The sequence below is a fragment of the Carcharhinus amblyrhynchos genome, chromosome 16 (assembly GCF_965287045.1).
Source record: "Carcharhinus amblyrhynchos chromosome 16, sCarAmb.v2.hapA, whole genome shotgun sequence".
NCBI lineage: Eukaryota > Metazoa > Chordata > Chondrichthyes > Carcharhiniformes > Carcharhinidae > Carcharhinus > Carcharhinus amblyrhynchos.
In genome coordinates, this window is record NC_137339.1 from 10,243,956 (window position 1) to 10,271,440 (window position 27,485).

At 45.6% G+C, this 27,485-nt stretch overlaps 1 protein-coding gene across 4 annotated transcripts in view; it reads left to right on the forward strand.

Annotated features, from left to right (window-relative positions):
- Positions 1–1,808: 1,808 nt before the first annotated feature.
- The window catches only part of ppp1r16b (protein phosphatase 1, regulatory subunit 16B), a 163,855-nt gene continuing 138,178 nt past the window's right edge, over positions 1,809–27,485 (forward strand). Inside the window, exon 1 of one of the 4 annotated variants that reach the window (XM_080204391.1) lies at positions 1,809–1,826. The gene's annotated coding sequence lies outside the window, so the exon portion shown is untranslated. Of the gene's footprint in view, positions 1,827–4,693; positions 5,068–23,404; positions 23,503–27,485 lie in introns of those variants that run through there. The other 3 variants (XM_080204392.1, XM_080204389.1, XM_080204390.1) reach the window with 3 other exon arrangements.

The following is a 27,485-nucleotide window of genomic DNA, read 5'->3' on the forward strand; positions in this document are numbered from 1 at the left end:
AAAAGCCTTGGGATTCTCCTTAAACCTGCCTACCAAGGACATTTCATGGCCCTTTTTTTGTCTTCCTAAGTCCTTGTTTAAGTTCTTTGCTGCTATCTTTGTGTTCCTCGAGAGCCTTATCCATTTTTAATTCCTTGAAATTTATGAATGCCTCCTTCTTCTCTTTCACTAAGCTCAAAATCTCTCTTGTCATCTTCATCCTTTATTTTTACTGGGGCATAAACTTGTCCTGAATTGTTAACAACTGACTATTTTTTTGTTTTTATTCCAATTCAATCCACTCAAGCCCAATTCAAGAGTTTCAACAAGTTGAGACATTCCCAATCCAAGTTGACAAGACAGGGGTCTCATCTCCTGTCTTGGGCTTGATCTACATGATCCAAGCTGATTGGAGTAGGCGTAGCTCCTCTTCCAAGGCTTGATCTCATTTGCATCTTAGCCAAAAGGCCGAGATGCCACTTTTAAAAATTGCTTCAAATGAAGCTGAAATGTAATCTAATGACTTCAACCAAGTATAACATGTTGATATTACACTTGATCTTAGCCAAAAGTCCAAGACTTTTTAAAAAATTTATTTCAAAAATATACTTTATTCGCAAAAAAATGCTCAAATAGACAATTGCAAAATGGTAGATCGAAAAATTACAAACAGTACAAAAAAAGTTGTTTTTCCAGTACAATCCTATGCTTATTTACATGACATTACATTCATTATATTTCATTGCTTAAAACTATATACATGCCTCAGGTTTTACTGTGCACTGTTATTTTTCAGATTGGCACACAGTTACGCAGGCCGAGGGTATTCTGCAGTTCCCGGGCCCTTGGTCTGCCTCAGTTGAAAGACCTTATAGTGTGTCCTTTCCCCATTGTGCCTTTGTGGTGGCTGCCCCAAGCTTCAGCGCGTCCCTCATCAAGTAGTCCTGGACCTTGGAATGTGCCAGTCTGCAACACTCGGTCGAGGACAGTTCTTTCAACTGGAAGGTCAGCAAGTTTCGGGCGGACCAATGTGCGTCCTTCACCGAGTTGATGACCCTCCAGCAGCAGTTGATATTTGTCTCGGTGTGCGTCCCCGGAAACAGCCCGTAGAGCACAGAGCCCTGCGTCACCGAGTTGCTCGGGACGAACCTCGACAAGTACCACTGCATCTCACGCCAGACCTTCTTTGCAAAGGCACATTCCACAAGGAGGTGTGCGACCGTCTCGTCAGCCCCACAGCCACTTCGAGGGCAGGGATTTACCGTTTGTAAACCCTTGCAGTCTTCAGTAGAGCAGGAGCCATACTAAGCTGTGATACAACCATAAAGGATCTGACGGGGAGTGCCCTTCTCACCACCAGCCAAGCCAGGTCTTGGTGCTTGTTTATGAGACATTTTTTTTGTTTTGTTTTTATTCCAATTCAATCCAATCAAATCCAATTCAGAGTCTCAACAAGTTGAGACATTCCCCATCCGAGCTGACAAGACAGGCCTCTTACCTCCCGTCTGGGGCTTGATCTACATGATCCAAGCTGATTGGAGTAGGCATAGCTCCTCCCCCAAGGCTTGATCTCATTTGCGTCTTAGCCAAAAGACCAAGATGCCACTTTTGAAAATTGCTTCAAATTGAAGCTGAAATGTGACCTAATGACTCCAACCAAGCGCAGCATCTCAATACTACACTTGATCTTAGCCAAAAGGCCGAGAAGACTCCCACATTCTCACCTTCAAAGAAGAAATGATCCAGGAATTGTCAAGATGCATTCCTGCAAAAGGGCAAGGTGGGAGAAACAAACCTGGAATGTCCTGGATGAAAAGGGAAATAGAAACTAAGATAAAGAAGAAAAAGTGAGCATTTTTAATTAGTCAATGGATGTAGGCTTATTGTCTATCCCTAACTTGAGGAAGTTACTTCTTGGGACTACTGCAAACCAGGTGGTAAATGTCTTTATGATGGGTGTCACATTGAAAATACAATTGTGAACCAAACTGAATTCTGAAAGTTCAGAGGAAAGATGAAGAAAAGTTTAAAGTTTGTTTATTAGTCACAAGTAGGCTTACATTAACACTGCAATGAAGTTACAGTGAAAACCCCCTTGTTGTCACACTCCGCCGCCTGTACATGCACACTGAGGGAGAATTTAGCATGGCCAACGCACCTAACAAGCACGCCTTTTGGACTGTGGGACGAAACTGGACCACCCGGAGGAAACCTATGCAGACACGGGGAGAACGTGCGAAATCTACATAGGCGGTGACCCAAGTGGGGAATTAAATCCGGGTTGCTGGCGCTGTGAGGTGGCAATGCTAACCACTGTGCCACTGTGCCGCAAGTACGCGAAGCAAAGAAGGATTATGAGAAAAGATTGGCAGCCAAAATAAAGGGGAATTGCAAAGCTTTTTATTAACACATAAGTATTAAAAGAGTGGTAAAAGGGATAGGGCCGATTAGGAGAAAAATGGGGATTTAAACACGAAGGCCCACAGCACTAATCTAATTCTGTCCTGTTCATTTCAACACACAAAACATGAACAGATTTGGGCCATTCAGCCCCTTGAGTCTGTTCCGCACCATTCAATAAGATCCAGGCTGATTTGGTTGTGTTCAAATTCCACATTCTGATCCTGATGAACTTTGATTCTTTTGACTAACAAGAATAGGTAAATATTCTTTAATTACTTAAGCTAATCAAATACCAGGATATTTATCTATTGACCCAGCTTCACTATTTAGTGTTGGCTTGCTGCCCTCCACAGAACAATCCTTCTATCTTCTCTGCAACACCAGCAGCACAGCTGTTTGGGGTTATTTCCTAGCTGCTGTCTATACTATCCCCATAATCTTCAATTACCAAACAGACTCTCTTCCACCTTCTTTCGTCGGGAAAATGATACAAAGTCTGAGGTCACATTTCAACCGAGTCAAGAACAGTTTCTTCCCTGCTGCCGTCAGACTTCTGAATGGACCTGCCTTATATTAAGTTGATCTTTCTCTATCCCCTAGTTAAGACTGTAACATTACATTCTGTGCTTTCTCCTTTCCTTCTCCTCTATGTACTCTACGAATGGTATGCTTTGTCTGTATAGCGCGCAAGAGACAACACTTTTCACTAAATCCTATTAGATGTGACAATAATAAATCAAATCAAATCAAATCAACTCAAATTACATTCTGAGATATTTATCCAGCACTTAAGAGTATTGATAGGCAGAGGGATCAGGGTGTACACGTACACAGGTCACTGAAAGTGGCAACGCAGGTAGAGAAAGTAGTCAAGAAGACATACGGCATGCTTGCCTTCATCTGCCGGGGCACTGAGTTTAAAAATTGGCAAGTCTTGTTGCAGTTTTATAGAACCTTAGTTAGGCCGCACTTGGAATACTGTGTTCAGTTCTGGTCACCACACTACCAGAAGGATGTGGAGACTTTGGAGAGGGTACAGAAAAGATTTACCAGACTGCTGCTTAGTATGGAGGGCATTAGCTATGAGGAGAGGTTGGAGAAACTTGGCTTGTTCTCACTGGAGCGACGGAGGTTGAGGGGCGACCTGATAGAAGTCTACAAGATTATGAGGGGCATGGACAGAGTGGATAGTCAGAAGCTTTTTCTCAGGGTGGAAGAGTCAATTACTGGGGGGCACAGGTTTAAGGTGCAAGGGGCAAGGTTTAAAAGAGATGTACAAGGCAAGTTTTTTACACAGAGGGTGGTGGGTGTCTGGAATTCACTGCGGGGGGAGGTAGTGGAGGCAGATACAATAGTAACTTTTAAGGGATGTCTTGACAAATACCTGAATACGATAGGAATAGAGAGATATGATCCCTGGAAGGGTAAGAGGTTTTAGTTAAGTTGGGCAGCATGGTTGGTGCAGGCTTGGAGGGCGGAAGGACTGCTCCATGTGCTGTAATTTTCTTGTTCTTTGTTTCTTGTTCATTTTTTAAAAATTAATACTTGAATAATTTACCTGATATCTAACCAGAGAATCCCACATAAGCGAATGAGCAGCACAATGGCACAGTGGTTAGCCCTGCTGCCTCAGAGCGCCAGAGACCTGTGTTCAATTCTGGCCTCAGGTCCCTGTCTGTGTGGAGTCTGCACGTTCTCCCTGTGTCTGCATGGGTTTCCTCCACGTGCTCCGATTTCCTCCCACACTTCAAAGATGTGCGGGTTAGGTTGATTGGCCATGCTAAATTGCCCCTTAGAGTCAGGAGGAGTAGCAGGGTAAATATGTGGGGTTACTGGATTAGGGTCTGGGCAGAATTGGGGTCAGTGCAGACTTGATGGGCCAAATGGCCTCCTTCTGCGCTGTAGGGATTCTATGATTCAATAGATTGGTTTGATTTATTATTGTAACATGTATTGGGAGACAGTGAAACGTGTTGTTTCTTGCGCTATACAGACGACGCATGCCGTTCATAGAGTACATAGAGGAGAAGGGAAGGGTGCAGAATACAACTGCCCATTCTGAAATCCACTACTGAGTGAGTTTCCCCATCTCACTGTGTCAAGGAAGTGGTTAATAACACCCACTTTGATATTGCAATCCATCATTTAAATACATCAGCGGGTAACTCATTCGGCTGAATAACTTTGGTATGTTGATGAAGGCGAGAAGCCTCTTCCAATCGCCAGGCGCTGGTGAAGAACACACCCCACCTACTGGCTCAATACATCCGCGATTAATTCAGTCTCTCCCTCTGCCCCCTCCCCGTGCCTGGAGCACAGCAGTCCCGTCCAGCCCACTACAGCTCGGGACTCAGTCCCGTCTCACCCAGACCCAGGAGAGGTGGGAGGGAGCACGGAGCTCCCTCCTCCTCCTCCTCCTCCTCCAAACCCTCACTACTTCTGCCGAACTCCCCGCAAGTCTCTTGTGGCCGATACTGTGGCTTGTATGTGGATCGGGTGCTGCTCTTAAGAACTGTCAACCCCGCTGTGTGTGTGTGTGTGTGTGTGTGTGCTGCAGTCCAGGACTGCAGCCTGTTGCTTGCGTCTGGGCTGTGTGAACCTCTCCTCTTCTCCCACTCAACCCTGCGGAGACAGATCAGCAACTCTGATCCCGGCTCACATCCTGACGGCTGATGGACTTCAGAGGTAAAGAAAATGTTGCTTTCATTTTCTCGGTGTGTGTGTGAGACAGTTTAACATTTTATTTCAATGAAGTCCATACATCTGACCTAATTCTGAAGCCTCCTTTTGTTGGGCAAATATTTGGTTGTAAAATGTAACTTACTATATTTTTAACACCCACCCATTCAATTCAAAATCAGCAATGTGTGTGTGTGTGTGTGTAGTGAGAGATTCGGATTTATACTTAAGTGGCAAAAGTCATAAATTGTTTTAAGTGACACTTGAGGTACCCAGTAAAATAATTTCGCTTTGCCTGATGTTCTGCAATCCAGTTAGGTGTGGCGTGGTGTTTCACCCCCAGTAGACCATCTCACATGTCAGGGTTGTTGTTGTCGCCGGTTTTGTCAGGCTATTCGACCGTGAAAGTCATCCCATTGACCTCATAACTTTACCTTTGCCTGGCCCCTTTCATCGGGAGGGTGGCGAGATAGTGATTAGAACTGGGTAGCGTTGCTCTCATTTTCTCCATCATGGACCAAGGGGTATTGAAGTTAATAACTTTAACACCATTCTAGGTTTCTTGTTCAGACTGGCACAGATGGAGGCTCAGACAAGGACTACTTTGGTTTCTATGGGTCAGTTTTGTGGTGAATTGGCAGGAAGCATCTAAGCGTTTTCAACATTTGTCAGAACCTAAACCAATTAAAAATCCCTCCTCCCACCCGTTAATGGAATCAGTTATTCTTCCCAATATCTTGACCAAATGTCCATGTAACACCATGGGTCTCCTGTGGGCAACTGGATTTCCATCCCCATAAATGTCAAAGATAGCCTGACCTGCCATTATTGTCAACTATAGAATCCCTACAGTGCAGAGGAGGCCATTCAGCCCATCGAGTCTGCACAGACTTGCAGCAACCTGATTTCTATGCCAGAATACTTACCTAGTTAAAGTGCAACAGGTTTATTTGGTAGCTCAAGCCAACTAGCTTTTGGAGCGCTGCCTCTTCATCAGGTGAGTGGGATTCAGGTGAGTGGGATTTCTGAAATCCCACTCACCTGATGAAGGGGCAGCGCTCCGCAAACTAGTGGCTTGTACTACCAAATAAACCTGTTGCACTTTAACCTGGTGTTGTAAGACTTCTTACTGTGTTCGCCCCAGTCCAACGCCGACATCTCCACATCAAGAATACTTACCCGGCAGGGTAGAGTCAGTGATCAGGCTAGGAGTGAGGCTAGACCATTGCGCTTGGGGTGTGTTGATGCCTGCGATGGTGGTTTGCCCTGACTAAGGTAGAGTAAAGGGTCAGGGTAACCAATGGGGTTAAACTGAAGCTTTACCTGATGCAATTGTTCAAAGCCACCTCGCCTTTTGGCTAAGATCAAGCGTTAGATCAAATCCAGGAGGGGGTGCAATGCCTCATCCTGTCAGTTTGGATCTTCTTTGATCGAGCCCAAGGTGGGATACAATGTCTTGTCTTGGATCTGGTTTGTCCTTCGAGTGGGGACCATGATTGGATCTAATTTGAATTGATTTTTTGATTAGAAATAAAGTACTGTGAGGTACCAAAAAAAATAGCTTACACTCATGGCATTTTAGGAGCGGAGGATTGTGACTAATCAGCTGCTCTTGCAGAGAGCCAGCATGAGCTGGACAGCCCAAATGGCCTCCATGTGTGTGATGCATGATTCTTCCCTAACCCTCTTCCGATGACTGTGTGCTGGCTCGATCAGCTCTGCCATCTACACCTCCTGCGTGTGTGAGATTGCCAGGGAAGATGCCTGCCCACTTGCCCATATTTTGATTTTCGGTTAAGTGCCAGGGTGACCTTGGGGGGTACCAGCATGGCGTGCCTGGATGCTGGCCGCGAGTTTCCTGCGATGTGAACCACATGATGCCCATTGTTTAGTTACGGCTGGCTTCCAATCCATAATTTACATCTTTTTGCCAAACCCTTTATGGGGAAAAAAAATCATTCGATCGACACAGTCGCCCAAACCACCTTGTCTAAAACTGCAGCAGTCTTCGTGCTGAAGCGCTTGTCGATTTCCTCTGAAACTGAGCAGAAGTGGTCAAATGTGAGTTTTTCCTCTGTTCTTGTTTGAAACACTCTGTTGGGAGAGGGTTGACTGTAAATCATGACGGCATCGCCAGTGTTAAGATAAGGGCAGCACGGTAGCACAGTGGTTAGCACTGCTGCCTCACAATGCCAGGGACCCGGGTTCAATTCCAGCCTCGGGCCACTGTCTGTGTGGAGTCTGCACATTCTCCCCGTGTCTGTGTGGGTTTCCTCCGGGTTGCTCCAGTTTCCTCCCACAGTCCAAAGATGTGTGGGTTAGGTTGATTGGCCGTGCTAAATTGACCCTAATGTCAAAGGTATAAAGTTTATTTATTAGCCACAAGTAGGCTTATATTAATACTGTAGTAAAGTTTCTGTTAAAATCCCCTAGTTGCCACATTCCAGTGCCTGTTTGGGTACACTGAGGGAGAATTTAGCGCGGCCAATGCACCTAACCTAATGTCAGGGGGATTAGCAAGGTAAACGCTCAGTCCGCCTTGTTGTCCAACGAGGGGCATACAGGCGATGGGTTGTACGAGGGCTGCTCTTGGTTGTTTCGAGAATAGCCTAGTACTTCATGTCGTTAGTGTGTGCTTAAACTGGACCAGATGCTGGGCAACACGACGGCTCAGTGACTATCACTGTTTGCTGTGCAGGCACATGGATTTGGGCCGGTGTCTGTGGGAGTTTGCGCATTCTCCCCGTGCTTGCGTGGGTTTTCTCCGGGTGCTCCGGTTTCCTCCCACGCCCCAGAGAAGTGCTATTAGGCTGATTGGTGTAATAAATTGTCCCTAAATTAGTTTTCCCTCAATGTGGAATGCCACAAGCATAGATAAGGGTCGTGGGTGGAGGGGGGACGCGTAATGATAAAATGGCGGCGCGGGCTCGTTGGGCCGAAGGGCCTGTTTCCCGGGCTGTTTTGTTCTTTGTTCTAAATGAGGATTATTGGAATAGGGCCTGGGAGGGATTGTGGTCGGTACAGGCTCGATGGGCCTAATGGCCTCCTTCTGTACTGTAGGGATTCTATGATACATAGAAAGATAGAAACCAGAAGCAGGGTAGGCCATTCAGCCCTTTGAGCTTGCTCTGCCATTCGTTATGGTCATGGTTGATCATCAAATTCGATATTTTAATCCTTCCTTACCCCCATATCTCCTGATCCTGTTAGACCTTTAGAAGTCTGGTCCATATCTTTTTATTAAATTCGGTTCCAGAGACCTGACAGTGTGGTGAATCTGTGAAGAATCTGTGTGCGTTCAGATAGGCGGATGTGGGGAAACCTACAAAGTTAGACAACCAAGGTGCGGCAGTGTTCCTTTGTAAAGCTAATGGGGTGGAGAGGGGAATAGCTGTGAGAAATTTCTCTGTACAAAGGTGAGCACTAAGTTGAAAGTTGGACATACTGAAAGGTTCTTTTTAATTCATTTGTGGGACATGAGTGTTGCTGGCTGGTCAGCATTTATTGCCCATTTCTAGTTGCCCCAGAGCAGTTCAGAGTCAGCCACATTGCTGTGGCTATGGAATCATATGTAGGCCAGACTGGGTAAGGATGGCAGATTTCCTTCCCTAAAGGATGTTAGTGAGCCAGATGGGTTTTTCCAACAATCGACAATGGTTTCATGGTCATCAGTAGATTCTAAATTCCAGATTTTTAAAATTATATTCAAATTCCACTATCTACCGTGGCAGGATTCGAACCTGGGTCCCCAGAACATGAGCTGAGTTTCTAGATTAATCGTCTAGCAATAATACCACTAGGTTCTGTCAGAAACTTCATATATGTCAGTCGCTAGACAAGGGTGTTTATAGATCATAGAATCCTACAGTGCGGAAGGATTTGACTTTGCACTGACCACAATCCCACCCAGGCCCTAACCCCATAACCCCATGCATTTACCCTAGCTAGTTCCTCTGCCACTAAGGGACAATTTTAGCATTGCCAATCCACCGAACCCACACATCTTTGCATTGTGGGAGGGAATTGGAGCACCCAGAGAAAACCCACACAGACACGGGGAGAATGTGCAAACTCCATACAGACAGTGACCCAAGCCGGGAATTGAACCCGGGTCCCTGGCGCCGTGAGGCAGCAGTGTTAACCACAGTGCCACCGTGCTCAACTTCCCAGTTTATTGCTCTGTTCAGTTGGCCTACTGCTCAAACAAGACTTTACAGAAAACGTAACCTCAACTGCTGCGATGTAACCAGTCGGCAACTGGTCAGAATTGTGGGCACTCTGGCTGGAATGGGAATGGATGGGCATTAATAATGAGGTTGATGGAGTGCTGACCCTAAGGCATTGTGTTTAAAGAATCCATCATGTTGAATAACTAACAGGAGAAATGATTACAGGATTGGAACACACTCCAGAAAATGTAATTTACTGTCCTCGATTGCCTTTGGGTTTTGCATAACAAAAGAAGAGCTTCTGAAAAAGTCGGTTGACTTCCTTGCACATTGTCCAGCTGGCTTTTTGACATTCATTTGTAATTGGTTCCAGGAACGGATAGGTGAGTGAACCTATCACAGCTATGCCTGTTCCTTGCTGTTCGTTACCAATTTGGCTCAGGAGGAAGTGGGGGGTACGAGGCAGCAACACAGCCTTGGCTCTCTCCCTCGTAGCTGAGCCTCCACTGATGCCCAAGCAAAATTCGGAAGCAGATTTGGAAATGTGTATTTAGTGGGGGAATGGGAGGCTTGCTGGGAGGAGAGAGGACGCCACTGTTGCGTTGGAGGGGAATTCCTTTTCAACCCCTTCCCCTTTGAGTGCTTGAAGTTAATCCAGGAGATCAGTCCGGTCATGTTTCATCTCATTTTGTAAGGCTGATAGTTAGGTGAAGGGGTTAGGGTGGCACGGTAGCACAGTGGTTAGCACTGCTGCTTCACAGCAGCAGGGACCTGGGTTCAACTCCAGCCTTGGATGAAACGTCTAGACCCACATTCCAGTCCATTAGAACATAGAACATAGAACGTAGAACACTACAGCACAAACAGGCCCTTCGGCCCACGAGTTGCGCCGATCACATCAACTCCTATCTATAACCCCCAATCCCATAAAACCCCATATACTCATCCAGAAGTCTTTTAAAAGACCCCAGCGAGTTCGCCTCCACCACCACTGACGGCAGCCAATTCCATTCACTTACCACCCTCTGAGTGAAAAACTTACCCCTAACATCACTTCTGTACTTTCCTCCCCGCACCTTAAACCTGTGTCCTCTCGTAGCGACCATTTCAACCCGGGGAAATAGCCTCTGAGAATCCACCCTATCTATTCCTCTCAACATTTTTTAAACCTCTATCAGGTCGCCTCTCAACCTACGTCTCTCCAGGGAAAAGAGACCCAGTTCCCTCAACCTAACTTCATAAGGCATGCCTCCCAGTCCAGGCAACATCCTTGTAAATCTCCTCTGTACCCTTTCAATAGCTTCTACGTCTTTCCTATAGTGAGGCAACCAGAACTGCGCACAGTACTCCAAATGAGGCCTGACAAGGGTCTTATAAAGCATATGTCATTCTGAAGAGGTAAAGCGGTGCGGTGGTTAGCACTGCTGCCTCACAGCGCCAGGGGCTGAGGTTCCATTCCAGCCTTCGATGACTGTCTGGGTAGAATTTGCACATTCTCCCCGTGTCTGTGTGGGTTTCCTTTGGGTGCTGTGGTTTTCTCCCACAATCCAAAGATGTGCAGGTTAGGTGGATTGGCCACAATCCAAAGATGTGCAGGTTAGGTGGATTGGCCGTGCTAAATTGACCCTTAGTGTCAAGGAGATTAGCAGGGTAAATGCATGGGGTTATGAGGATAGGGCCTGGGTGGGATTGTTGTCGGTGTAGGCTTGATGGGCTGAATGGCCTCTTTTTGCACTGTTGGGGTTCTGTGATTCTATGAAAGAGGCTTGTGTGCAGCAGAGTGCTGGTGGGCTGAATGTACTATAATTCTATGGGCAGCATGTACCCATTGTGTGAAGTGAGTTCTCTGCTTCCAATTAGCAATAGGTTGTGTTCTCAATTGCAGGATTCAGTGAGCTGACATTTATTTCGCATATCGCGAGCCTGTTCCTGCAGTCATTTCTTACTGAGGTCTGGTCAGATCACATCTATGTCCAATCTTAGTTACTTAAAATATGAGGGAGGCATTTGAGCCCTGGAGTTAGTGAATGAGAGGAACAACCAGTCTGATCCTCACCGTTAGCTACCTGAACGATGAAGAATGCCTAGAATTATTATGGGTCAATAGTTTTGAAAGAAGTGGGACAAGGCCAAATGGTTTCCCTCATCTATATCTAACTTGTCACTTTCTGATGAAACACAAAGGTGCTCAGTTTCATCAATGGCCTGTATGAGTTGGAAAATCTCTGCTGAGGCAAGCAGTTTGGTAGGAGGTTCAAAAATCAGCCAGGAATATTGGCTTATGTCCAACCATCTTCAGCTGCTTGATCGATGACCTTCCATCATCAGCTCAGAAGTGAGGATGTACACTGATGACTGCATAATCTTCAGTATCATTCACACTCGTCAGATGCTGAAACAGTCCTTGTCCATATGCAGCAAGATCTGGACAATATCCAGTCTTGGGCTGACAAGTGGCAAAATAACATTCATGCCAGACAAGTGCCAGGCAATGACCATCTACAGCAAGATATGATCTAACCATCGCCCCTTGTCATTCAATGCCACTTACAATCACTGAATCCCCCACTAACAACATCCTGGGGGTCACCATTGACCAAAAGCTGAACTGGACTGGTCATATAAATACTGTGGCTACCAGAGAGATCAAAGGCTAGGAATCCTGCAGTGAATAAATCACCTTGACTCCCCAAAGCCTCTCCACTATCTATAAAGTCAGGAGTGTGCTGAAATACTCTCCCAGGCCTGGATGAGTGCAGCTCCAACAACCTTTAAGGAGCTGAACACCATCCTGGACAAAGCAGCCTACTTGATTGCTACCACTTCCACGGACATTCAATCCTTCAAGGAACTCACCAAGGCAGCACCTTGCAAACTCGCAACCACTAGCATCTGGAGGGAGAAGAGCAGCAGACACATGGGAGCGCTATCACCTGAAGGTTCTCCTGTAAGTCACCCACCATTCTGGTATGGAAGAATATTGTCTTTCTTTCACTATCGTTGGGTTAAATTCCTGGAACTCCCTCCCTAACAGTTCTGTGGGTGTACCTACATCTCAGGGACCAGAGCGGTTCAAGAATGCGGTTCACCTTCATTTTCTCAAGGGTAACAAGGATTGAACAATAAACACTGGCCTAGCCAACAACGCCCGCATCCCATAAATGATTTTTAAAAAATTGTCTCTGTGCAGTAACCCCTGCTATTATGTTATTGGATGAGAAAAGGCTTGGACTGGGCTGTGATGCCGCCTTGGTGACATTCTGATTTGATTTTATTTAATTTATTATTGTCACATGTATTAACGTACAATGGAAAGTATTGCTTCTTGTGTGCTATGCAGACAAAGCATACCGTTCATAGAGAAGGAAACAAGAGGGTGCAGAATGTAGTGTTACAGTCATAGCTAGAGAAAGATCAACTTAATGCAAGATAGGTTCATTCAGGAATCTGAAGGCAGCAGGGGAGAAGCTGTTAACTTAAGATTCATAGAACCCTACAGTGCAGAAAGAGACCCTTCGGCCCATCAAGTCTGCATTGAACACAATCCCACCCAGGCCCTACTCCCATATCCCTACATATTATACCTATTAATCCCTCTAACCTACACATCCCTGGACACTAAGGGGCAATTTCTTAGCATGGCCAATCAACCTAACCCGCACATCTTTGGGCTGTGGGAGGAAGCTGGAGTACCCGGAAGAAACCCACACAGACGCGAGGAGAATGTGCAAACTCCACACAGACAGTGATCCGAGCCAGGAATCGAACCCAGGACCCTGGAGCTGTGAAACAGCAGTGCTAATCGCTGTGCTACCGTGCTGGTTTGGTACGTGACCTCAGACTTTTGCATCTTTTTCCCCAACGGAAGAAGGTGGAAGGGAGAATGTCCGGGATGCGTGGGGTCCTTAATTATGTTGGCTGCTTTGCCGAGAGAGGTGTAGACAGGGTTAATGGATGGGAGGCTGGTTTGCGTGATGGACTGGACTTCATTCACAACCTTTTGTAGTTTCTTGGGGTATTGGGCAGAGAAGGAGCCAGACTAAGCTGTGAAACAAGCCTCATAGAGGAAAAATGGCCTGGAAAGGACCAGTCCAGCATGAGACAGCACCTCCAGGAGAGGAAAACAATTTTGGTGGGTGGATTGGAGGCGGGAGAAAGAAATGACAGGGTTTTTTTTTGTTAAGTTCAGTGAAATACAACATTTAAGTGTTTGGGAGGATGATTATAATAATTTCACTTTCACTTGTGGGATGCAGCGACAAAGAATTTAAAAATTACGACGAATGAGAGTCTGCTGCTTTCGGAGGAAACAGCAGTGTTTTTTTAAATTTATGTTCGCCGAAACACTGGAGGGAAAATGACTCACTAGTTTAACTGGCGATCAGTCAGTGAGAATGTTTCCAAGCACTGAGGGGAAACAGGAATATGGGTCAGCTTTCCCAATTAGATAATGTTTTTCTAAGTCTAACATGAAACAAAGACTTGCATTACATTGACTGCCCCTGTGCGAAGAACAGAGTCTGTGTTCACATCCATCAGCCTCTTTGCAGTTTATTGATATGTGACGTTACAAAAGGAAAAATTAAAGAGTGAGATCTCTGAATGCTTAATTTTGCATCCGTAGAATAATGTAGCAAGGTGCAGTGGTTAGCACTGCTGCCTCACAGCGCCAGGGACCTGGGTTCGATTCCTGGCTCAGGTCAGTGTCTGTTCAGAGTCTGCATGTTCTCCCCGTGTCTGCGTGGGTTTCCTCCAGGTGCTCCAGTTTCCTCCCACTATCCGAAAGACGTGCGAGTTAGGTCCATTGGCTATGCTAAATTTTCCCTCAGTGTACCTGAACAGGCATCAGAGTGTGGTAACTAGGGGATTTTCGCAGTAACTTCATTGCGGCGTTAATGTAAGCCTACTTGTGACACCAATAAATAAACTTCAAAATTTGCAGCCTGGGAACAGACCATTTGGTCCAACACATCTCTGTCAGTGCTTGTGCACCACTTCACCACATGCCACTTGCATATCCTTCTGCTCCGTTCCTCCCTCACACATGTATTTGGCTTTCCCTTAAAGGCAGCGAAGTTATTTTACTAAAGCAAAAATACTGCGGATGCTGGAATCTGAAACAAAAACAAAAAATGCTGGAAAATCTCAGTGGGTCTGACAGTGTCTGTGGTGAGAGAACAGAGGTAACATTTCGAGTCCAGGTCCAGCTCCCTGGTCTTGGACCATGTGGATGTCCATGTATGCGGTCATCATGTGAGGACATGATGACCTTTCGTCAAAGGGTCATCCAAACTCGAAACGTTGGCTCTATTCTCTCTCCACAGATGCTGTCAGACCTGCTGAGATTTTCCAGCCTTTTCAGCTTTCGTGATGCTATTTTATATCTCTGAGCGTATTACTTTTTCAGCATAAGTGCCCCACTGTAACTTCCTTCATTGAGAGTTGCCATGCCATGAAATGGTGGAATGTAGGCCCACGCTCCTAACTCCCTGTCCGCTGTTCTCAATGCTGTCCCTCTGGGAGGTGTGAGGCAGTTCTGAAGTACTACTTCAAACAATGCAAGGGGAAACTTCAGGGCCGTTTGCCTCACGTAACTGTTCAATGTCTCCTGGCCTGGGAATAAGTATCTCTGTATCCTGTCAATAGGAAAAGGTGTTTGGCGCATAGGGAAGAGTACAGTAGGGAATTGTGTTCGGAAGATTGAATTTTTTACCCGATTGCGCAGGTAAATTATTAATATAAATGACAGTGACTCTTAACTCCAGTAGTCCCTCAAAGCAACAGGGATGCATGCTGTGGAGCACAGCCATGGTATAAAACTGCACATTGAATCTTTTAACTTGGGGAGGCTTTTATACACAGGAGGCATGGTGGCACAGTGGTTAGCACTGCTGCCTCACAGTGCCAAGGGCCCAGTTTCGATTCCCAGCTTGGGTCACTGTCTGAATGGAGTCTGCATGTTGTCCCCATGTCTGCGTGGGTTTCCCCCGGGTGCTCCAGTTTCCGCAGATGTGCAGGTTAGGTTAATTGGCTGTGCTAAATTGATCCTTAGTGTCAGGGGGACTAGTAGGGGGTAAATATGTGGGGTTATGGGGATGGGGTCTGGGTTGGTGCAGACTCGATGAGTCAAATGACGTCCTTTTGCTCTGTAGGCATTGCTTACTGCAACTACCCCACAGTTCTGGCTGAGAGGAGGCTCTGTCACTCTTGCTGTCTGTGCACCAGAAAGTTTTGGACATTGATTGTTCATTCAAAGGGTCATTAAGACTCAAAATGTTGGCTCTATTTTCTCTCCACAGACGCTGTCAGACCTGCTGAGATTTTCCAGCATTTTCTCTCTTGTTTTAGATCCCAGCGTCCGCAGTGATTTGCTTTTATCTTAATGGCAGCTTTATGTCCTTTTCTCTATGTCCCTCAGCACCCACACTCCCAATCCATTTTCAATCCCTGCTTCTTACATCATTCATGCAAAAGACTTTTAAAACTACCCTTTCCAACCACCAATTATCCAGTCTTTAATGTGTTATTCACAGCTGTTGATTTGTTCGACTACTCCCTCACTTATATTTTCAATGCCCTTATTCCCAGCAAAACCCTTCAATCTCTCTTCTCACCAATGCCTCTACCCTAATATAGCCACTGAGTTAATTCTCTCAGGCTCAATGGACACGTACTTAAGGATACCTGGCCCACAACTAGCACGGACATGGATCATGGGCTCTGCCCTGCACTACTCTGGAGAGCTAAGCTCCTATGTTGTAGCGCCCATCGCCTCCTTAAGCTTCTGTGGCTTGTTCTGCGAAGAATTTATCAATTTCTTCTTTGCCATTACGACTGTCCTGTTCTGCTATAACATCTTTCCTTTACACCCTCACCTGGATAGCTTCTGGTCTTGGTGGCTGACCCTGTAGTCCCAGAATATCCCAGAAACTTTGACCCAAATTGTCCATGCTGATTTACTCAATCACTTCCAGGATAGTCGGAATGCCATTAATGCCCCTCAGAATCTCTAATTAGGGGAAAGGAAAGTTGGCCCAGCCTCCTGGTCTTGGATCATGTGGAAAGTCCACGTATGCGGTCATCATGTGAGGACATGAGCCAGCTGAGTCATGATGCTGTGTAAGGTAGAACTTCCCTCCAATACTGGTGGCCAAAACTCACTAGAGCATGGTTTTTTTCAAAGTGGGGGGTCGCGACTCCCACAGGTGAAAAAGGGTCACTGGGTATCCTGTTTTTAAAAAAAACAGAGGGTGGGATTTTCCAGGAAAAGATCAATGGACCTTGTCATGGTCTACCTCTCCCCACCGCCTGCTATGCTTCCCGTGGCAGGTGGAATAGGAAAATTCCCAGTTCTTTCAAAACATGGCGAGATATTCTGTAATCCTGCTCAGAAGAAAAGCTGAAACTTCTGTTTATAGCATGCATCTTTGTAGAAGGCCGTATGACACATAGGATCTCTTGACTTAGATAAGACAGCACGAGGAGGAAAAGCTTAGGATTGCCTGATACAATTCAAGTTATGTGTACTTTATGAAAGGAAAAAGTAAGAAGGTGCATTTTTAAGCATACAATAAATCCTGTTTAGGTGGCACGGTGGCACAGTGATTGACAATGCTGCCTCACAGCACCAGGGACCTGGGTTCAATTCCCAACTAGGGTCACTGCCTGTGTGGAATTTGCACGTTCTTTCCCATGTCTGTGTAGCTTTCCTCCGGGTACTCCGGTTTCCTCCCCCAGTCCAAAGATGTGCGGATTAGGCGTGCTGGCCATGCTAAATTCTCCCTCCGTGTACCTGAACAGGTGCCCGAGTGTGGCAACTCGGGGATTTTCACAGTAACTTCATTGTGGTGTTAATGTAAGCCTACTCATGACACTAATAAATAAACTTTGACTGTAGCGGCTTGCTTGGTCAGTGGGTCACGAGGGGCAGCCATTTGGTAAAAGTGGGTTGCTGGAAAAAAAGTTTGGAAGTCACTGCGCAAGAGGATGTTTGGTGACTGTGGAGCTCATAAGGGGTTAACAGAAAGTGAAGAATGGAGAAAACTGATTAAACTAATCCCCAAGTCCCAGAGGTGGAAAAACACTTCTGTCTGCAGCAACTAGCGTCGACTTTTGATTTTAGCATTTCTATCACTTACTGATCCGAGAAAGCAGTGTTCAAGGGGTGGGTGCATAATGCGCTAATTGACTTAAGTAGGTTGCATCATGCAGGATGATGTTGGTAGTAAGTTAGCTATTATTGTGATGACATAGTGTTTGCAGGACAGAAACAGGCCATTTGGTCCAATTGATTTATGCTGGTGATTAGCCATAAGAATCTCCTTCCACCCTCTCTTCATCTAATCCTGTCAGCCTATCCCTTTATACCCTTCTCCTTCATATAGACATCTCTACTCCTCTGAGTTGGTGTACTTCATGTTTGAACTACTCTCGAGATAAAGAGGTTTCTCCTGAATTCCCTACCGGATATACTGCTGACTATAGCACCCTATAATACCCTCCCTCCATTTCTCCAACTCTTGACATCATTTTCTTCCTTTAAAACATTTAAAGTTGACCTTGTTGAACAAGCTTTTAGTCATTGGGCCTAATATTCCTTTATGTGGCCCGGTGCTGTACTTCGAACAGTGTGGCGACTAGGGGAATTTCACAGTAACTTCATTGCAGTATCAATATGAGCCTTTTTTTCTGACACTAATAAATAAACTTTTAAGTTTAACTAACAGTTTAAAACCCAGAGCTTTATACACCAGGAGAAGAAAGAGACCCCATTTTCTCTTTGAAACGTTCCTCATTTTACAAGTGCATTAAATAAGGAAAGTAGAGACGTGCCTTCCGATCATATTTCCACAATCACGTGTTGTATGGGACAATTGCAATAGGTATCTCTCTTCACGGCTTCTGTGACTGACTGTAAATGAGCCTGAACAATGCAGTCTACTGATACAGCCCATTTCATGTACTTGGAGCTTTCAAGTTTGGCTCTGTAAATGCTCAGAGAGAGGAGACCTGCAGTTATGGACTACATTTCTGCTTTTAAGCAAATGGGCACCATATTTTATATTTGTGTTATACCCTTTAGCGTTTCAATTATTTTGCCTACTTTGGCCTTTGATGTCGGAAGAGCAGGATAGCTATTTCATTTACTTACCTGAAGTTACATTTCACAGAATCGTTACGGTGCAGAAGGAAGCCATTTGATTTGATTTATTATATCGCATGTATTAACATACAGATTGCTTCTTGCGTGCTACGCAGACAAAACATACCGTTCATAGAGAAGGAAACGAGAGAGCGCAAAATGTAGTGTTACAGTCATAGCTAGGGTGTAGAGAAAGATTAACTTGATGCGAGGAAGTCCATTCAAAAGTCTGACAGCAGCAGGGAAGAAGCTGTTCTTGAGTCGGTTGATAGGTGACCTCAGACTTCTGTATCTTTTTCCCCAGTGGAAGAAGGTGGAAAAGAGAATGTCCGGGGTGCGTGGCGTTATGATAATTATGCTGGTTGCTTTGCTGACAGAGAGAAATGTAGACAGAGTCAATTGATAGGTGGTTTGAGTGATGGATTGGGCTATATTCACAACCTTTTGTGGCTCCTTGCAGTCTTGGGCAGAGCAGGAGCTATACCAGACTGTGATACAACCAGAAAGAAGGGTTTCTATGGTGCATCTGTAAAAGTTGGTGAGAGTCGTAGCTGACATGCCAAATTTCCTTCTGAGAAAGTAGAGGCATTGGTGGGCTTTCTTAACAATAGTTTGGCCCTTCGTGATTGTACCAACTCTCCAAATGAGCATCATGGCGTAGTTCAAGTTTAAGTTTATTTACTAGTGTCACAAGTAAATTTACATTAACACTGCAATGAAGTTACTGTGAAAATCCCCAAGTCGCCACACAGGCACCTGTTTGGTTAAGCTGAGGGAGGATTTAGCATGGCCAATGCACCTAATCAGCACGTCATTCAGACTGTGGGAGGAAACCAGAGCACCCAGACGAAACCCATGCAGACACAGGGAGAACGTGCAAACTTCGCACAAACAGTGGCCCAAGCCAGGAATCGAACCCCAGCCCCTGGTGCTGTGAGGCAGCAGTGCTAACCACTGTGCCACCGTGCCATCTCTGCTGTGCCATCCCCCTGCTTTTTACTGCATCCGTGTACATTGTTTCTATTCAAGTAATTATCTAATGCTCTCCTGTATGCCTTGAATAAACCTGTCTCCACCACACTGCCAAGCAGTGCATTCCAGACCTGAACCACACGTTGTGTGAACAAGTTGTTCTCATGTCACATTTGTAAATCACTTTAAATCTGTGCCCTCTTGTTCTTGATCCTTCTGCGAACAGGAATAGCTTGCTCCCACCTTCCTTATCCAGCCTGCTTATGAATTTGAACATCTCTATCAATTCTCCTCTTAGCCTTCTGCTCTCTGCTAACTAGCTTCGAGTTAAAGTTTCCAATTTGAAGCTCACTGCGCTAAATGTACGTCTGGATAAGTTAAGTTTTGTTGGCCTTAGTACAGACATTTAATAGATGTGATCAGCATTTTGGGGAGTTGTGATAGCATAAAGAGGGAGAACTGTTTCCGTTGTCAGGAGTCAATAGCCAGATGTTACAGATTGCTTTAGTAACCATCTTCCCAGTTGAATGTATATACGGATGTCTTTAGTGGAAATGAGCATGCATGAGTGATGTTATTTAAAGTGCGGGCTTTTGCTGTTTACCACGAGGGGACTGTGTAACTAGCTGACTCCAGTTCTGAGTTGGTGCTGTATTTGTGCTTTGATCTTTTCATAAGTAAAGAAGATTAGATATCACAACGCGTTCAGCTACCTTTTTCTGACCAAGTTACCACACCAGGGGCGGCACGGTGGCACAGTGGTTAGCGCTGCTGCCTCACAGCGCCAGGGACCCGGGTTCAGTTCCTGGCTTGGGTCACTGTCTGGGTGGAGTCTGTACATTCCCCCCTTATCTACATGGGTTTTACTCCCACAGTCTGAAAGACATGCTGGTGAGGGTGCGTTGACCCCAAACAGGCGCCACAGTGTGACGACCAGGGGAATTTCACAGTAACTTCATTGCAATGTTAATTTAAGCCTTACTGTGAATAATAAATAAGTGAACTTTACTTTTCAGATTTGAGTCCAATGAAAAGGCGATACTGGAAAGAATTCACTGGTCTCTCTGCGACGTGTTTCTCACCGGTGTTAGGTAGTAAGGCATTTGCCAGTGGCGGGAAATTTGAGTTTCTATTCAAAATCCCATTGAATCCTCTCCACGCCATCAGGAAAACCATGGCGGGGGTGCACCACTGGCGGGATCAGGACACCTCCCCCCCGGCTAGTGTGAACAGCCAGGGAATTCTGGCTGTTCCCAAATTATACGAAAGTCCCACCGGGGCCTTTTGTTTCCAATGAGCATCTTTTAAGTGTCGTCGTGTTTTAAGGAAATCTTCTTTTCCTGACTCAGTTGAGTTATTATGAGGAAGTGCATTCCTGTGATATCTTCAGACAGCAACGCGTGGCCTACTTGATAAATGGCAGCATTTTTTTTTTAAATACGCGGAGACAAAGACAACCTGCCATCTTTACACCCGCACAGGCACTTAGCCACAAACACAAAGAGCTGAGGCACAATAGTTGGCGCACCTCCAATCTATGTCCCCCGGGGCACGCGTCGCACTAGATCATTTGTTTCCATGAATCCCCTCCTCCCTCCATACCAACCCCCCCCCCCCCCACCAGTTTCAATTTGTCTCCTGACCTGCTGAATTGTCCTTGATGCATAAAGGACATGCAGGAAAAGGCAAGTTTGCCCACTGTAATGACTTTAATCAGGTTGGCCGGCCTACATGAATATGAACTCCCTGATTAAGGGCCAAATTGATGGGCCAACTGGGGAGCCCCATGCTCTGCAGTTAAACAGGAGTGTCAGTTCCTCTGGCACTCCAGATATAGACTGCTAACTGAGAGCACTCTGCATAGTGTTGTTGGATCTTGTAATTAAAGGAATTTTGTTGAAGAGCCTTGAGGACTTATTACAGTGGTGACGGGGATGGGATTCGAAACCTACGCGCGCACAGCACAATGGATCAGTTTTCACCAGCCTAGAGCACACAAAATTCATAAAGGTGAAGGGAATTCGGCACATCAGGTTGACACTGTACCATCCAGCGTAGGGCTGGCAGTCCAGACCCTGAAGGCTGGGTTGAGAAAACAGCCAATGGCGTCCATAGACACCAAACTCTTCCACTTGATTAAAGGACAATCCCACGTTCCACCATGGGAATAACTCTGGTGGAATTACTCATAGGCAGATGGCTCCGCACCAGATTGAGCCTGCAATTCCCAAACCTTTGGGGGGGATGTGGAAAAACACTAAGAAATCCAATGCGAGGGCCACACAACCCTCGCCAAGAGAGGCACTTTGACGCTGAAAGTATGGGTAAGAAATTATGCAAATGGACCCACCATGGATAGCACGAACGGTCAAGTCCAGGACGGGACTGGTATCCTACCAGGTACGCGTGAGCAATGCCATCTTAAGGAAACACCTGGACCAGATCTGGGCCTCAAACTCACCACCCATTCCTGAGCCTCGTCAGCCCCGCAGACCTGTGGATGAAGAGAGTCCTCCTCAACGGGCCAGCAACCCTGGCGGGAAGCTCAGAGTCCAAAATGGACAGAGGGGACGAAGCTGCAGCGGTTCCCCGACTACTGGAGGAAGAAGACGAACCAGCGCTCTGCTGCGGAAGAGATGGGTGCCCAACCGATACATCCCTCCAGCCTCAGAGGCTGAGTTGGAGGATCTGGACTTGGCACGCAAATGGAGAAGACCCCTGGGACAATCAGGATTCCATGGGGGAGAGAAGTGTAACAATTTTAATCAGGCAATTGAGGAGTGGTTGAATATGAACTCCCTGATTAAGGCCAAATTGATGGTCCAATCGGGGAACTCTGTACTTAAACAGGAGTACTAGTTCCTCTGACACTCCGGATGGAGACTGCGTACTGAGAACACTCTGTATAGTGTTGTTGGATTTTGTAAATAAAGGAATTTTGATGAAGAAACTTCTGCCTCCGAGGACCTATTGCACCCCCATCCTGTCTCACACTCACAAGAGTTGGAGCATCATGACTGCACACATCTAGCCCTCCCCCCATCCCTCCTGACATCACGTACTCTTCTAAGGAGACCAAAAACAAAGAGAAGTGGGGCCAGTGAGATAGAGAAGAATGCACTCCCCAACCATTTCCTTCCCACTTTTCCAGGCGATCAAAAATCACTCCCAAGAACATAAGAAATAGGAGCAGGAGTAGGCCATCTAGCCCCTCGAGCCTGCCCCGCCATTCAGTAAGATCATGGTTGATCTGAAGTGGATCAGTTCCACTTTCCCACCTTCTCCCCATAACCCTTAATTCCCTTGTCTATCAGAAACCTATCTACCCGTGATTTAAATATATTCAACGAGGTAGCCTCCGCCACTTCAATGGGCAGAGAATTCCAGAGATTCACCACCCTTTGAGTGAAAAAGTTCCTCCTCAACTCTGTTCTAAACTGTCCCCCCCCCCGCCTTATTTTGAGGCTGTGCCCTCTAGTTCTGGTTTCCTTTCTAAGCGGAAAGAATCTCTCCACCTCTACCCTATCTAACCCCTTCATTATCTTGTAAGTCTCTATAAGATCTCCCCTTTGCCTTCTAAACTCCAACGAGTACAGACCCAGTCTATTTAATCTCTCCTCAAAAAATCCCGTTGGATCTAGAGCAACCAGGAAATACCTGAGTCCTGTCACAGCTTTGTCAAGTTGATACTGTGCCACTATCCCCAACCAACAATATAAAACATTGAAAAAGTTCACTTGTCTGGAGTGCCAGGATCCACACCGATAAAACCTGAAACAAAAATCTAATGTGTATCAAACTCTGAAGAGGGTTCAAAACTGCTGTGATTTGATATTTAGATTTCTGCATCAGCTTAATCATCTTTCTTTTCCGAGTGTACGTACGTTCTCTGACTTTCCTGTCCTGAAGTAAGGTTTCACAGTGGAGACGTTATCAAGAATCTGACTTCCTATTTGCACTGTTTCTGATGGAAACTCGGACCCGGTGACATGCACGCAGAGGAAGTTGCTTGTCAGTTTGCAGTCTGTGGTGTTTTGAACAGGAAATGTTAAAGGTAAAATGGAGTCCTGGCTGCCCTGCTGATGATAAGTTGTGTGGGCCTGACGAATATTGCTTTGCCACGAAGCAAAGTATATTCTTCCGGTTGAGCTTTTCCAGGTAAAAATCTTTAAAAAAAACTTAATTTCATTTGCTGTTTTATGGTTTGTGTTAGCTCCTTGAGAATTTCAATCTCTCTGTCTGCGATACCATGTGATATTTGAGGCTCAGTTATTAAGTTACTGAAGTTGCATTCAACTAAATTTCATTTGAAAAAAATCCCTTTTTGATATCCATTATGACAAAGGTACTTCCAGAGAAACCAGCATTGTCCTTACAGGAGAGATGGTGAAAAGAAGAGTTAATAGATTCATTCAGAATGCTGGGAGCTGTAATGGAGTAAGTAGGGATAGAATTGTAGAGTCACAGAGATTTACACATGGAAATACCCTTTGGCCCAACTTGTCCATGCCGCCCCCTTTTTAACCCCTAAGCTAGTCCCAGTTGCCCGCGTTTGTTCCATATCCCTCTATACCCATCTTACCCATGTAACTGCCTAAACGCTTTTTAAAAGACAAAATTGTACCCACCTCTACTACTACCTCTGGCAGCTTGTTCAAGACACTCACCATCCTCTGTGTGAAAAATGTGCCCCTCCCGAACCTTTGTATCTCTTCCTTCTCACCTTAAACCTACGCCCTCTTATTTTAGACTCCCCTACCTTTTGGAAAAGATATTGACTCTCTAGCTGATCTATGCCCTTCATTATTGAGGGGCACCGATCAACTAATCTGTGCTGATGTAATCTAAAATAATCTTATGATCTAGCTGATCTGTGGCCCCTCATGGAGAAGCTGTTTCCACTGGAATAAGGAGAGGACACTGATTTGAGTCAATTGGCAAATTAGAGAGGCAGATCCTTTTTTGCAACGAGTTGTTAAGATCGGGAATGTGTTACCTGAAAGGGCGACGGGAAACAGATTGAATAGTAATTTTCAAAAGGAAATTGGATAAATATCTAAAATGAAAAAAAAATTCCAGGGCTGTGAGGGTGAAAGTTGGGGAGTAGGTCCAACTGGATAGACCCCTTGCAAAGGGCAAACAGACAAGCGGGACTAAATGAGCTTTTATGCGTTGTATCATTCTAATATGTTCAAAGGTGTACAGGTTAGGTTGATTGGCCATGCTAAAATTGACCCTAGTGTCAGGGATATTAGCAGGGTAAATATGTGTGGTTATGGGAATAGGGCCTTGGTGGGTTTGTGGTCAGTGCAGATGGGCTGAATGGCCTCCTTCTGCATTGTAGGGATGCTATGATTCTAAGGGAAAGATGGGGTTTTTTTTGCGGATATTTTTATGTTGATTTCTTTTCCCACTCTTAAGCTGAGGAGTGTAATAGTTGGGGAGCAAAATAATTTCACCTGCACTTTCCCTGTTAACAATTTTGGTATCTCTCCGACAAGTAAACACTAACATGCAACACTATGCGATTTTCATGACTCGAGTCAATGACTCACTTTGTCCACGGATCAAGAGAGAAATGTGGGTTCAGTTCCCGCAACAGGTTTTGAGCTCGTAATAAAAACAGAAAGTGCTTAAACTCCCAGCAGGTCTAACAACATTTAGCGAGAGAGAAACATAGTGAGTGTTTCGGGTCCTCCATGACCCTTCTCCAGTTCCAAAGAGTCATGATAGGTTTGAAATGTTATTTCTCGCTCTACACATGCTGCTAGACCCACTGAGCTTTTCATGCACTTCCTGATTTTATCTTCAATTTCCAGCATCTATGGTATTTTACTTTTATCTGAGCTTGTAACCAGATTTGATGTTACAGCAGCAAGTTACATTTCTATGGCGCCTTTTAAAGAGTAAAATGTCTCATTTGTTATTGAACAAACTGGAGTACAAAGCCAGATAGGATCATAGACTCCCTACAGTGCAGAAGGAGGCCATTCAGCCCATCCAGTCTGCACCAACACTCTGACAGAGCATCTTACCCTGGCCCTATCCCTGTTACACACAAATATTTACCCTCCTAATTCCACATCTTGGGACACTTATGGATTGGCTGTGCTAAATTGCTCCTTCTAACCTGCACATCTTTGGACTGCGGGAGGAAACCAGAGCACCTGGAGGAAACCCACGCAGACACGGGGAGAATGTGCACACTCCACACAGACAGTGACCCGAGGCTGGGATTGAACCCCGGTCCCTGTGAGGCAGCAGTGCTAGCCACTGTGTCACCGTGCCACGACATAAAGAGATATTTGGAGAGGAGGTCGCAAAGACCTTGGCCAAAAAAAACGGTGTGGAACGACGTGAGGGAAATGCAGAGCTTAGGGCCAAGGCAGCTGAAGGCATAGCTGCTAATGGTAGGGCAATGGAAATTGGGGATGTGCAGGAGGATCGAGAGGGAGATCTCAGGAGATTGGAGGACTGGAGGAGATTACAGACACTGGGAGTGGGGGTGAGCCATGGAGCGATATGAGCAGAAAAATGGGAATTTTAAATTTGTGGCATTATCAGACTGAGAGCCAATGTAGGTCAATGCAGGACATTGGAAGGGTCATTCCTCAAACCCCTGTCTGTTCTGGACTTTGATGATGCTGTGACTCTTGAAAGAGGAGATGAAGATTCTCCTGGTGATGTGGCCAACATTCTTTCCTCAACCAACATCGCTGGGTGCGTGCAGGAGAAAACAGATGAACGAGTCATCCTGCTCACTGCTATTTGTGAAACATTACTAATACAGAATGATTGCTGCATTGACCTGTCACAGTACTGTTACCATAATTGTGAAATGCTTTGAGACATTCCAACGAAACGATGAGGTGCTTTACAAATGTAAGAAATTCTATTGTTGCTGTGGCAGCTACGGTGTCACAGTGATTAGCACTGCTGCCTCACAGCGCCAGGGACCCAGGTTCAATTCCCGACGTGGGTCACTGTCTGTGTGGAGTCTGCACATTCTCCCCGTGTCTGTGTGAGTTTCCTCCCACAGTTTGAAAGACGTGCTGGTTAGGTGCATTAGCTGTGCTCAATTCTCCCTCAGTGTACCTGAACAGATGCCGGAGTGTGGCGACTAGGGGATTTTCACAGTAACTTCACTGCAGTGTTAATGTAAGCCTACTTGTGACACCAATAGACAAACTTTACTTTAAGCTGTTCTTTTTTTGGTACAGCCAGTGTTCTGTAAGCATTCCCGTCCATTTAATGTCAATCTCTCTTCGGTTTTGGACTGGTTTGTGGTGTTGATCCAATGTCCCCTGGGGCCTTGGTTTCAGCTGATTTCAGACTGATTTTTCTGCGCAGAGAAAGAGATGAGTTTCATTCTGCTTGTTTCATTCTGTTTGGAGTTGAACTCCTTGTTCTCTTTTGATGAAAAGGTAGTAAGGCTGTCATTTTATTTCAGTGTGGAAGGTTGATCAGGAAGGGGTATTCTGGTTAGTTCCTTGTGTACGTGTGAGTGAACTCCTTTCGCCCACACCACAAACCTGAATTAGATCTACTTTCAGATGCACTTTTTAAATTCATTCTTGGAATGTGGGTGTTGCTGGCTAGACTAGCATTTGTTGCCCATATCTTAAGAGGGTGGTGACGGCATGACGGGGTGGCATAGTGGCACAGCGGTTAGCACTGCTGCCTCGTAGCGCTAGGGACCTGGGTTCAATTCCCGGCTTGGGTCACTGTCTGCGTGGAGTTTGCACATTCTCCCTGTGTCTGCATGGATTTCCTCCCATAGTCCAAAGATGTGCTAGTTAGGTGAATTGGCCTTACTTAAATTCTCCTTAGTGTACCCGAACAAGCGCTATAGTGTGGTGACTAGTGGATTTTCACAGTAACTTCATTGCAGTGTGACTGTAAGCCTACTTGTGACACTAATAAATAAATAAACATTATGAGCTGCCTCCTTGAATTGCTGTAGTTGATGTGGAGTAGGTACATCCACAGTGCTGTTAGGGAGGAAGTCCTAAGATTTTGACCCAGCCATTGTGAAGGGTCAGCAATATATCTCCGAGATGGTGAGAGGCTTGAGGGGAACCTCCAGTTTGGTGGTGTTCCCAGGTGTCTGCTACTCTTGTCCTTCTAGATGGGAGTGACCA